We start from the raw sequence: 14,426 nt of genomic DNA, 5'->3' as shown, positions 1-14,426 counted from the left end.
GAATATACCTAATAATAATAGTCAAAATAAAGTATTTTATAGGTGTAATGGGGGGTGTGAGGGGAGCCCCCAACGGCCATATAACGGTTTACCCTTTGTAGCACCCCCAAGATTTGAACTCTAGTTGCGCCACTGCTACCTATATAATAGGGAAACCGAGAAGCTAATATTAAAATATTGTATGCGTGGACAATTTTAGTACGTATTTATTATTGGAAGTTATAGCGGTTACAATAATGTTAATGATATTATAAAATATTATATATTAATATCAACGTTAAGTGTTTTATAATAAAATAAACACTGTAGCTCCCCTCCCCCCAAATTCCTGCTACGCCACTACTCCTCTAAATAAAACTATGGTATTATATAGATTTGTTATGGTATAAACAACATGGTATGATCAAAACTTTTTGACGCCCAGATCCTTCTGTAGGCATTTTCACTCCGAAAACCACTCATTATTAAAAAAAAAAAGTTACTTACAATTATTGTATTCAAAAATTGAATATAATATAAGTTTAAAAAATAATAAAAATTTAAAATATTCAGTTTTAATAGATTAAATCGATTGCCAACGTCTTTTTAAGATATTAAAACGGTCTCTACAGGGCTTCAAAAATTCTTCCCAACATTTAAACAAGTGTTTCTTATAATAAACAACAATACATTACAATATACTTGAATTAAAAATCACTTAAAACGTGTTACCACGATCATTGTACAATATCTTATTAATCTGTTACCTGGCACTTAAAGTAGTGTGAGGTTTTTACCCACTATTAGTGTGCAGTTTTTGTCTACCGACCTTTTTAGCGTCGAAATCATAAGCATGAGATTTTCGGACGCAACCCCCAAATCATATAGGTAAGTATGTATGTGTTTCGCGGACTTTAACTAAATATGGACTTATGCGATTATGCCATGTTAATCATATAATGGATTAAATATTCGTGACACCACTGAAGCTCATACTATACACTACTACCAAGGTAAACTATAAATGCCTATACTAAATACCACGGTTTATGCTATTATTATATATATATCAGCGGTTCTTAATCTGTGGTTCGCGACTCCCCCGGAGCAAGGCCGTCCATAGGATTTGCGAGGCCCAGGGCGAAAATACTTTTAAAATATTTTAGGTATATTTATACCTATGATCTATCTATTTTCTATAAACATATAATGACATCAATAATTCTTATCACACAACAAATTTGGTAGGTACCTTCCTAATTATAATTTAAAATAAGGTTTTTTTTTTATAAAACATTATAATCTAGCTAGGTAAAGAAAATAAAATAATTTTACATTAGACTCAAATAACATGTTTTTCTTTATTTACTTATATTATATAATTCATTAATCGTCACTTATTGATATTTATATAAATTTACATTTTAAATAGTTTAATAAAACACAACAATAAACAGATGAATTAAAATACTAAAAAAATACAGTAAAAATCATTTTATTCTTCAAAAATTCATTTTTCTGGCTTTTATTTCTTCGAACTTTTCAATGCTATAGTTTACATTTTCACACAAATCACGTTCAATTGAAATAATTGCTAAAGCAGGAAGACGATTTTGCACCATTGTTGTTCTTAAATAATTCTTTATGATATTTAACTTCGAGAAACTTCTCTCAGCACTTGCAGTGGTTATCGTAAGAGTTAATAATATTCTTAACGCGATAGAAATATTTGGAATTGAACCACATGTTGATTCTATTAAATCAAGACACTCGATACAGGTTTTTTGTTTGTTTAAAATTCTACAAAATATTTTTAACTCGTCAAAAAGTTCTTAAGTATTAGAATATTAGATACAACTGATGTCAACAGCAAACGCACACACGAAAAAGTAAAAACTACTACTAATAAAATCGGTCTACCCACTATTTGCTCTATAAATATTATTTATTATTATCTATGTTTTTCCGACTGTGACAACCGACGAGCGTCGTCGACGTTTTAAATATAATATTATTATCTATTACTAATAAATAATAACAATTCAACAAAAATACGGACAGTGGCTGCTACCCGCATCACCTACGCGGCTGATGTGTTGCAATTACGATATTTCAATATTTTTACATTGAATCAACTTCATTATTTTTATACAATTTTGGATATTTACTAATTCTATAAAACATACAATTTAAATACTATGAAAATACTATGAAAATAAAACAATTTTTTAAAAAAAAATTACTACTTTTTTTTCAAACGCGAGGCCCAAAATTTAAGCAAAAAGTGCGAGGCCTAAGGCCTGGGACCTACTCGCCCCCTCCCCCCTAAAGACGGCCATGTAATACTCATGTCGGGGGTCCATGGCAGCATTAACACATAACATACGTCAATAAGTGACATGAGTTCATTATTACGATATTGTTGGATTATTATTTTCACATATAATATATCTTATTATAATATAAGAGATAGAAATATTATATCTTTATCACTCCGGTGACGAGGTACAGTGAAATTCGATACAATTAAGTATATTTGCAGTGTTAGATACTAGGTGTAGATTTTACACCATTTAATTGCATTACTTTTATTTATTTATCAGGTTTTCTTGTTCATACGAAATGTACAGGAGTGCATCACTGTAGTCCCGACAGACGTATATTTACTGTCCCTAAGTGCAGTTGATCGGTTGCACTCAATTATAGTTTCATATTACATTTTTTTTTTTAAAAATAAGTGCAATAAAAACAATTATAAATGTGTATATTTGTAATATCTACTTATGTAATTTGTAATATAAAGTAATTATTATAAATTTGGTTATAATAACATTAGATGTTTTGTAAAAAAAATTGTATTGTTTTGTATTTGAAAATAAATTGTTAAGGGGCTCCATGATTTCTAAAAAATCATTCACCAGGGGTCCGTGATCTTAAAATGTTAAGAACTGCTGTATATATATTTAAGATATTTAAGATATATACCTCTTATAGGTATTATGTTTAATAATTATTGTGCTATATACCATAAGTAACCTTCAGGCGTACATTTTAACGCAGTCAAGGTTTAAAGCGTAAACAATTTCTTGGAGGCTAATGTCTCTCCACATAGTTTTAACCGTTCCATAGATACATAGTTGTATGTATAAAAAATGTCTAATTATATGTATAATATACAAACAGGGATTGTTTAAGCATACTCGTACCACTTGTAACCCCGGATATTTAAAGTAATAATTTACTAAGGAGGATGCGTTTTAGCCGTCACCAGAGGTAGGGTGACTGAGTCCCCCTCCCCCCTCAAACACACATAACATTACATTGCATTTGAATCGTAGCACAGTAGATACCTTTTTTCATTGCATTGCCATAATAGTGTCCTTAACAAAGTGTGATAAGTAAATGAAATCGTACATACTCTTTTTATTTATATCTGTCGTATACTATTATTTACCACAAATAAATTATTTATCTATATATTTTAATACGGTTAGACATAATGCATGTTTGCATAATATTATTAGATAGTACTACAATAGTAGGTACAATACTATGGCACAGCCGTTGTGACAACGTCATACTGTTTTTCAAACTAAATCCAGTCCATTGTAATATTGTATCATCTGCACAATATGGTGATTTGAGTAATTTATGTTTCGATAGTTGACTATGGGAATTATCATGTCATGAGTCATGAATCAAACAGTGTTTGTTATACTACATTATTTGTTACCCATATCATATTATTATTATCACTAAGTTTGGATACCACGTATACAATTAATGAGTTCCACATTTTTTTAAATTGATATATTTTTTTTTTAATTTATGGTTTTTATTTATTTATATAGATATAAATAATCTCATTTGTTAAAAAAAATAATATTAACTAACATTGGAGACGGGCACAGATTAGATATCTATAGTCAATATTGCGGAACCTCGCTATCTAGATTTTTTCTATTTCGAATTTTTTTTTTTCAGTTACGATCCTTTCAGCATTTTTTACGTCTTGGTTTATTATTGGTTTAGCTTATGTGGAACGTATCGTAATGCAGCGCTTATTATGATTCACTGACTCGAAATTACGAAAGATTATAATATAGTTGTAAATTTGTAAAGGTACAATGTCCAGCCGTCCAGACGATAAACTATAAGCTATATAAGCTACAGAGCGAATACAACGCTGCGATAGCGTATAATAACGTTGATATGTTTATCTAATTGACGTTCTGCACTCAAAGTTTTTACTGAACATGTAATATTGAAGTTTTATTGAAAGCAGTTCTATATTAGGTAGATGCCTAATTAAAAAAAAAAACACAAAAATGACTTTTTCGAGAAAATAACGTATGAAAATTATAAATAATAATAACGTGCAAGTGTATATCGCTCCGCTGTACACTAGGTTACAATCGGTTCAATATATAATGGATTGTATTAAACTCGAATTCAATGATACAGGTGTCTAATATAATTGTATATGAAAAACGATTCTGAACGGATACCATTTGTCAATCTGGATATTTTATATTGTTGTTATTTATTATAGCCCATTAGTTGAATTAATATTGTAATATTATTATTATTTTGTATTCGTTGCTTTGGTGATAAACAAATCGTTAGAAATTAAAATCCCATTTTTAGCGTATTTTCGTATTTTTTTCGGTGGTTTTTTCCGTGAAATTAAATAACTATTAAGAAAATTACCCGTCTTAAGGACCCATCTTGATCCAATTTGCTAAAAGATAAGATACTATAATATGTTGAAATCGAAACAGACTTTCTGGTAAAAATTTTGTATACAGGATAAAAAATAAAATAAAAAAATAAACACCATTGTAAAACCACTATCTTCTTCACTCCGCTCGGTATCAAAAATAAATATATAATGTATACACTAATTAAACAATGTATACAATTGAATAAATATATATTATAATAATATGTTATACATTTATTAGAAAAATTGTATATTATAAATAAAACAATTTTCTCAAAAAACAAACCTAATATTTATTTCAACCTGTAAATGCAATATGTATATTATTGTGAATTACCGAATATAGGTGTTTCAGTACTTATATTAGTAGGTAACTGACCTCTATTAAATCTAAAAGTACCTAAGATTATTATCTAGACAACCTCTTGGGCTTTTTATTACATTTTAATTTTAAAGCAAGTTATGAGTGTTTTAAAATTGTAAATGGTTCGTACAACTTAAAATACTCATAACTTGCTTTAAAATTAAAATATGATAAGAAAAACCCATGAGGTTTTCTATATAATAATCTTACCTTTAGATTTTATAAATGGTAAATGCACTCTAATTTTTATTCTAACAGAGCTACACGTGTTCTTCTGAGCGTAAAATTTGCTATGTTACGCACTTGTAAGGTGGAAACAACACATACTATTCTACGAAAACATTTTCATGAGAGAAACATAAATAAATAAATAAATATAAGATGTAACTAAAAGTTTATGTTTTTCAAGGACCGTGGCATAGATATAAATATCAATATAAATAATAATTGTTATATTAAAATAAAATAAGAATAAAAAAACGTAGGTAATCAGTGCAGAGGTAAATGCGCAGTATGCGGGGATCTATACAACAATCAGATTACTCTACGAAAAGGATTTCATGAAATAAAAATGTTGACGCGTCGTGCAACGAGATTATAATATGAATATTAAATGTAACCAAAAGTTATTGTGTTTAGGAAAGACCGTGGTATAAATTTCAGTGTCTGGTTGTGTAGAGAGTACGCGTGATATTCCCTTTTAGATATTCACACTTTACCACCCGCTGGACGGAAAAAGGACGCTTTCCAACGCTTCAACCACTATCGAAAACCAAACTTTCGGTGCATATGTGACAAAAATGAGATAAGAAAAAAAATAGTTGTATCTTACGAAAGTGCCAAAATCGTATCATACGTAAGAGCCAAAATACTAGATACCTGTGTGCCGCAGTGAATAGATAACAAAATTATTATATTCAATTTAGAACTATATATTATAACATTTTAATAACTTATTATTGACAATTTTTTATTAGATTGATATTTTTAAATAACTACTTATATAAAACATTAATTTTGGCGCAGATGATATGTCATTTTTACACCTTTGGCGCTTCTTCCATGTGTTAGGTATAACAGGTACCTATATAATATTGGCACGTATGTCCTACACATTTTGGCGCAAATGATATGTAATTTTTATACCTTTGACGCTTATGTCATATAGCCACACCTTCGACGTAGAAGCAACTCTATAGGTATTGGAGATGTTAAAACAAATAGTGATGTAGGTAGCTACTCAAAAATTCAAATTTGAAATTAAATAATATTATATTGTGGTAGAATAAAAATTACAAAATTAAAGTAAGAACGAAAAAAAGTTATAGTTGTGATTTTTTTAGGGATTTCTAAATACACATAGAACACGGTTTGTACATAAAGGTCGACGATCCGTCCTAATGCGATCCTTCTAAAAGACAGATACCATCACGACCGATGTTACCTTATGTTACAGGTGTTAAACGGTAGATGGTAAGTACAATAAATTGGTATAGTATGATTATGTGATAAGTTGATAATAATATATATACATAATATGTTCATATTATGATGAACTACGGATATGCATAACATATGACATGCGTGTTTATGCGTTCTGGTATGCAGTGCCGCATTTAGACATTTTTCACCACGGTGCAAAAAAAAATTGCCGGCCCTAAGCCTCGATGAAAAAAAATTAATCCCCCTAAGGGGCCTGCCCACAGAAAATATGGGAGATAGACCCTCATTAACCTTTTAGATTTTGAGCACAGAAAAGAATATTTGTTTTACAATGTGTGCGTTTTTTAAAAATATTGTTTATTAATTCCTTAATCCTCTCTCCGCAAAGATATGTTTGAATTTATGTCACTTAAACCTTGCTTATAATTCATCATATAAGTTGTTTTTTTAACATACTTAAGCAGGTACTTCATGAATAAATAAAAAAAAAAATATATAAAACTATACAAATTAATATTGATTAAAAAAAATTCAAACAGCATAATACTATATAATATAATATAATACTATTATACTAAATGTATAACTTATTATAAACTTGTTAAGTTTAACACAAAATGTATTGTATATTATTGTTGCAAATATATTATTATTATAAAAAACTATATTATATAATACTGTTATTAAAATAATTAAAATTATAAAATTTAAATAATTCACAAGTAAACAAATTTCTGGCCACAAAATTTTGGCACCCCTAAAATACTGGCGCCCAGGGTAGTTGTGCCCAGCGTCCTCCCTAAATGCGGCCCTGCTGGTATATTATAAAGTTGATCAGTGGTTGATCAGGGGATATCTGAAATCAGTCTACTACTTAATTGTAATTTATGTGCGGATGTATTAATGTGTATCAAAGGTGCAACTAGGAATACATTTGCGTGGTGGTAAATTCTCTCAAAACTAGGTACTTAGTAAATATTAAAAAAAATATTAAAATTCTCCCAATATGGTAAACTCTTACAGGTCAACATTAGGTTTATACCTACCTGAGGGAAATGTGTTAACTCTCCTGAGTTATTTTAAAACTATATTGTATTTATGTAGCAAAAATAGACTGTAGGTAGTAGGCACATACCATAAAAGTATAGGCAGCTCATTTAAAATCTTTATCTTCATATTTTTATAAACATTAAATCAAAATGTCGATTTAAATTATTATTATTTTTACTATTTACTATAATTCAAATTATTGACTTTTTAAATAGTATATACTATATAAGGTAGTATTGGAGTGGATCCGAGAGAGTTTACAGGACAGTGATAATTAAAATCGGGAGGGTTTACAATCGGCTACAAATTTTTAACGGGCTGTAGACTTTGTATTTTCTACTCTCTCTGTGTTTCCTACTTCTACTATGTTAGTATATTTGCAATCTGCTTGTAATAAATATTAAGTTACATCAATATATATCTATAAAGGTATATAATAATATATAATATTTATCTTCTATACAATATGATTCACTGATAGCAATAATCATTCCCACCGCCATTTTTTCCTTTAACACCTAATATATTTATTCAAATTCTGATTCTTTAAATTTTTTAGTATACTTAAGAACCATATTATGTTAAATTATTTGATTCATAAGTAGGTATATTATGCAACATAAGTTAAATAATTTATAGTAAAAACGGTTAAGTCTCATTCGAAAAAAGAAGTCGGCACCGCCACTGGACATTCCTTAAATAATACAACAAATCTAAGCTTTTGCCAAATTTGAGAAAGTCTTGAGGTTATACTATCGTACATTCGTACCTACTTCGATAATCTTGTGCTGGAGAAAAGTTTTTTCGTGAAATATTTTACGGTATAATATATTTTATGGTGTGGCTAAGCCTCACTTGCACCTATGATGTCCAATCACTAGGACTAGGTCAAGGGTTTTTCAAATGCACGTGTCAACAAAAGTGCACCACAAAACGGTGCATATGTTTAAAAAATAATTTACTCTGTAACTCTAAATGCCATTAAAAAAGTTCGTGTAGTTCTAATAAATAAATTGTAAAAAAAATAATAATTTAATAGTTGTAACTATATTAATAGAATAAGTTTATAATTCTATTATAAAAAACTATTAATAACTATTGGTTTTTATTTGAAATTTGAAATTTGTATAAGATTTTAATAATTCTAATAAATTGACGTGAAATGAATTAATATTTATATTTTGTATAATAACATAGGGCGTGTTTGACTTAATACTAACGTTTGATTTTTTGTAATTTGTACTCAAAATAATGTAAATTAAATAAATAACAGTTTTAAATACATTAACTAAACCCTTATTGTTAGTTCATAAAATATCTAGTTAGTATGTAGAATAACTAGTTGAAGTGTGTAAATTTATGGATTCATTCAATACATTAACTGAAAGTACTCGTAATTCTAAAGAATAACTAGCTGTTTTATAGAATTACGGGATGTCATACAAACCCTTCAATGCGTGTTGTTAACGTGTTTCTAACGTGTATAATATAAACGTTTTGTGAATATATTTTAATTCACTCAAAATGCTCGTATTAGGTAGGTATTGTTCTGCATAAATGTGATATTTTAGTCGTATATAAAGTGAAATGACCGGTAAGAACCCGCGGGGTCGTGTTCGATGTTCAGTGTCACTGCGACTTAGGTACACCTAATATATATGTGTATAATATACTAATGACGTAATTTGATTTGTGTTAATTTATGTACCTTCCTACCTACTCAGGAACTTAACAAGAAATTATTTTAGATTTTAAATACATTCCGACATACCAACATTCGCTATCACCATTAATATATTATTTTCATTTATAAGTCATTTTCAGACACTGATTTCCAGTAGCGGCTCGTGAGTAAATATTCTGGGGAGTCTTTAACCATTCATAGCTTCTATAACATAAACTATTAAACTATATACAATTATTAAAATATTATGTAATAAATTATTACGGCCCACACTGTGCAGAGACTAATTTCGTCGGCGCGGCGGCGTGGCATGTAATATTATTGTCGTGAACTCAAGTTCAATAGTGCTTAACAAGTGGCTTATTCACTCCGGTCCCCTCCGTCCGACCAGTGATAAAATAACAATAATATGATCTGATCATAGACATATTACTACCTATAGAACACTGACCAACGAGTATGGACATAATATAGTTACGATTGAAACCGTAGACTTATAAGGCAGTAGGAGTGAATTTCGTTGTAAGCGAGTGTAAGCAGTGGTACATACCATCTAACTTATATCCTCCCTCCCCTCATAACGGAAATACCAAAACTACACCGATACGAAAAATTATACATTTTACAATTTTATTTTTTAAAAAAAATACATAATTAATTAAAACTTTTTATATTTTAAAACAAAATCGATTCTTTTCATTTTTTTTTTAAGTTAAAAAGTTAATTACATCATCATGCTATTATTGCTATTTGATCCAGACAGTTTTAATATAGTAATTTTTCAATAATATGCAATTACAATCGTTATTACCTGAAGAGCCCATTTTTTTATGATAGGTTTTTAATATTAACGCAGAGCTACTACAATACGTCACACTTGCAATAGATTGTTCGAAATAAACATTATTCAGTGTCGCGTAGGTATTAAAAATGCTTACAAACTGAGTAATAACTATGTGCCCCCTCCTATGGAGCTTTGTCCATATCACTTTAATAGGCTCGCGTAAGAAGTTTCAATTCGGCTTACACGATGTAATTACAGCCCGAAATATTATTTGGCGCCCCGGGAAAATAAAGTAATACGAAAATAAACCACTGATAATTATTGTGGTCATCAACCATGTGTGGAGGTGGTGGTCAGTATATGTCCTTCCGTGTAAAAAACCATCAAACATGTTGTGCGTCCTAAAAATAACTGATGGGTAACTCTTATTAAATTAATTATTTCATATTTGACTAAATTTTATTCAAAAAAAGACTTTCTTTTTTCAAGTGTAAGCAGTGCTTACATCAGTGGCGTAAATAAGCCTCAATTTCTGGTGGTGCAGAGAAATATTTTAATTTCGGTACCCACTAATACTCTAAATTCTTTTGGAAACTCACGACGGGAAATTGTGTACCTAGTGTCTTAACGTAGGTACCTAATAATTAGTATAAATAATATAAATGATATTGTTATTTTTCAAAAAAATGTTTTTTAAAAGAAAAATGTAAAATATGTCTTCATTGGTGTAATATTTAATTAATTAATATATAATTAATATTAATATTTAGGTATATAATATGTGCATCATATTTTCTATAGCCTATCACTGCTTATCTTCAATATTTATAATATAAAAAAAAAATAATATGGCACCTACCAAGGAAAATATTTTGATTTTTTAGTTGTATAATCATAATAGTGATGGTGTAGGTATTTAAATACTAGTGTTTGTGAGTGCTGATTTAATTTTGAATAGTTAATTTCCTATTATTATAATTATAATTGAGTAAACTATTATTACTAAAAAAACAAACGAAAAATAGATTACAATATAACAATAACGGATTGATATAATAAAAGTTATAAGCTTGTATTTTATTAGCTAAACCCAGGGGATTGCCCGGATGGCAAGGCGGAAAGTCCACCTGAGCCGGTCAACCATAAAAAAAAATGTGAATTATAGAATTGAAAGAATAAATATTGGGTGAAAATGTCAAGTATTTACGGTTTTTCATTTTTGAATTACAACAAAATAAAATAATCGTTTGATGAGAATCCTTTAATAAACAGCTGCAACTTTAATGTCAAAAAAATATTTACTTCAAACGCTCATAAAAAGTTTTTTGGAATTTCCAGTTAACTTTGTTAAAGGTAGGAAAACGTATGAGAAATCTTGTGTTTAATTTACAAATCTTAGATAGATATTAATAGAAAATTGTATATGAATTTCTAACTCAAATTAGTTTGAAAATTGTGATGATTTTATTCTAATACTTCAGACACCAATACAATTTTTATAGTACTTGTTTTAAACAAATATATACTTTTGAAAATAGAAACTATAGATGCCTATACAAATTTGTTCGATTTTCTGAAAAAATATAAACTTGCAACACCACTTTTGAAACGCGACGTTTAACAATATTTACGCCACTGGCTTACAGTGGTTACATGTACGCTACGCCCCTGCAGGGCAGTAAGACTATTATTTAAGGAGTAAAATATAGGCAATCTAAATCTCGTCTTATTCGCCTAGGATCCGTGTGTTTGTTTTAAATGATTATTAGTGCGAGTGAAATTTAATGCCACTCTTGTTCACTCATGCACATTGCACATGTCAATAACTCGATAACAATTTAAAATCCACAATACGAATTTTACCATGACTTACTTAGTTTTAAGACAAAACTAAAGTTAATTAACGCTGTCTGATTTTGATTCTGACAAAAAATATTTTAATCTAGCAGACAAATGTCCGTAGATCGTACGAAACATTTTATGTTTTTCATTTTAATTAATATTGGAATAAAATCGTATTTTTAAGTTTTGAATTTATTACAGTTTACAATAATATAAGGTTTGATTTTTACTTAGTGTTCCCTACAATTGTTTGTACAGTTAAAATTTTTTTTCAGAATCAAAATTGGACAACGTAAACCAACTTAAATGTTGTCAAAACTTAAGGTAATTTGAACTAAAATCAACGGCAGTAACAAGGCCCCTTAATACGTCCACAGCTCACCCCTTATACCCTACTATAGGTTTCCAAGTGCCAACAATGTTAGACAGAGACCTAACTACCTAAGTTGTATGCTATCTTCTAGCAATGTTTGCTCATGGACCTCTCTCTCTGTGAATCAGTCCATTTCTTTGTTAAGTATATGATTGAAACTGTTGGGTGGCATTTTCTTTGAATTGGCCACTGTCGTGTCGTCCAAATTACTAAAATAATATTTCTATCAAAATAATTATTTATAGGTTTTAGATTTTGATAATAATAAACAAAGATTGTGAAAACGATATATTTTTCAGTTCAGATAAAAATTGGCACCTAGGTACTTCTAATAATTTTTTTTTTAAATTAATTATTATTTAAAGTATCTGTGGGGGGAGGGGAGTTAGGGGGAGACACAGTCACTACGATTAAGTCATAAATTAATACGATCATTTCAGAATTCCTACATTCATGACTACCTACTATGTGTATGTCGTTTTCAGTACTAATTGCCACCTAACTGTCCGTAATTTAAATTATTGAGCGCTTGAAAAGTTATACCTAAGTACTTATAATCTAAATCAGTGGTCGCGCGCGTCTATTGTATACGGCCCGCTTTAAATTCTACGATGACATTTTATTTACTTACATTTCCATACTTTTATATTATAATTATTATTTATTATATTATTAAAAACTGTAATTTCTATGTTCTATTATTTTAAAGTTTTAAACAGTTATTTTTTTCTTGATAAATGATTTGGAATATAAAATTTTATTTTTGTCTGGCCCGCAAACTCCTTTTAATTTATGAATGTGGTCCGGGAGTCCAAAAAGGTTGCCGGCCACTGATCTAAATAATTATACTATTTAATAGGTAATTAAGCTAAGTGTATTATTATAAGTCTTGTAATATACAAAAAACATTATGTAATAACTTTATTAATTAAGTATACAATAACTAATAAATACGATACGTCTTCGACTGAGTACACAAGGAAGCCTACACTAGTAGTCAGTGTGTTAAGGTAAAAGTTTTAAAAATTATTATGGACAAGGTTGATATTTTGTAACAAGTTAATTTGATTAATAATACAATATAAACAATAGCCTAAAAATAGTCTTATAATCATACCAGGATGTTCGAATGAATGCTCAATATATATACATATTATGTCCAAATATTATGACCACAAGTGGCCTGTTGTAGGAACTCGTTTGAATGTCAAAAATATTATGTCGAAGTGCAAACTGGCGTGACTCAAACATTTTAGCAACACAATTTTTTTCTTGAGTGTTGAGTTTAATTAAAATATTATACTGATAGTACATTAATAACTAGTCTTGTTTTATGGTAAATACGAAGTTATACCTTTATTAGAAGTAGTGATGATCAAAACAAGACCAAGACTAAGACTTTCAAAATCTTGGTCTTGGTCTTGGTCCTGCAGACTCAGTCTTGGTCTTGGGTATACACCTTAATATTGGTCTCTTAGTCTAGGTCTTACACATTCAGTCTTGGTCTTGGTCTTGGTCTTGGTCTTGGTCTTGCGCAAGACTCTTGCTATTTTCACAAAATATGTAAAAAAATAAACTAAATACCTGTTATAGCTGTGCGTAGGTTTTTTGCTATGATCTCTAAGATGAAGCTTAGTCCAATATATTACATAGTATATTCATAAATCAAACATTAACATAAAACGATTTAATTTTTATTATACTCTTTTAAAACTTTGCATTTTAAATTATGCTTATATTATTTTACTTGTATGAATCAATTTACCAGCATAATTAACTTTCTAAGTTCCTATTGCATTTATAATAAATATCAATAGGTTATTACCAATTGCTAATTACTAGTTATTGATCAATATAATGTTTATAAAAATTAAATTGTTGTTTTTTTAATGTTCACTTTAACAAATAATAATATTTAAAAAAAACTGTATGGTTTGTTCCAAATATTAAACTGCTTAATAATTATATTTGTTATAATGATAATATTTATTATTTATAATTAAACTTTTATTCTTCTTTTATTCACCAGTGTCCAGTACAGTAGTACTAAATTTTTAAGTTTCTTTTATTATAATATATTGGCAATTAACCATTTCTGTAACAGACAACAAGTTTACGACACTAATGAAATGCTATAGGTACTGTATAAGACACTAGTTTAAGAACACAGTGTCCATTACAGAA

This window comes from Acyrthosiphon pisum, chromosome X (assembly GCF_005508785.2).
Source record: "Acyrthosiphon pisum isolate AL4f chromosome X, pea_aphid_22Mar2018_4r6ur, whole genome shotgun sequence".
In the NCBI taxonomy this organism is placed as follows: Eukaryota; Metazoa; Arthropoda; class Insecta; order Hemiptera; family Aphididae; genus Acyrthosiphon; species Acyrthosiphon pisum.
This window is presented reverse-complemented; position numbering follows the sequence as displayed.